The sequence below is a fragment of the Galeopterus variegatus genome, unplaced genomic scaffold, assembly GCF_000696425.1.
Source record: "Galeopterus variegatus unplaced genomic scaffold, G_variegatus-3.0.2 Scaffold2174, whole genome shotgun sequence".
Lineage (NCBI taxonomy): Eukaryota > Metazoa > Chordata > Mammalia > Dermoptera > Cynocephalidae > Galeopterus > Galeopterus variegatus.
Window position 1 is genome coordinate 149,020 of NW_007728285.1, and position 497 is coordinate 149,516.

Consider the following 497-nt stretch of genomic DNA (forward strand, 5'->3'; position numbering starts at 1 on the left):
GAGCTTCTGAATACAGGAGTTATATCTACTGTCTCAACTTCCTCACCTTCCTTTTTTTTTTTTTTGAACTCATGCCAATTAAATTTGACCTCACAATTAAATAGAAAAAAACATGTTTTCCAAGGTCACTGGTGAATTACATGTTGGTAAGTCCAATGAACAGTTAATTCTGTTTTCATTTTACTCTGCCTTTCACCATTTAATACAGTTAATAACATGTTTTTTTCATGAAACACACTTTAAATGTGTCTCCTGGAACCCCACGTGCTCTTGGTTTTCTTCCCTTCTCAGTGCCTGCTCCTTTTTAAGTCCTTTATCAGATCTTTCATCTCTTCCTGTTCCCTAAATATTGACACTCCTCATAAGTCAATACCTAAGAGCCAAAGTTCTTAGGCTTTAAATACTATCTTTAAACTGATGACTCCCAAATTTTACATTTCAGTTCTCCATCTCTCTCCTGAATTTCAGACTGATAATTGTGATCGCTCATCACACAT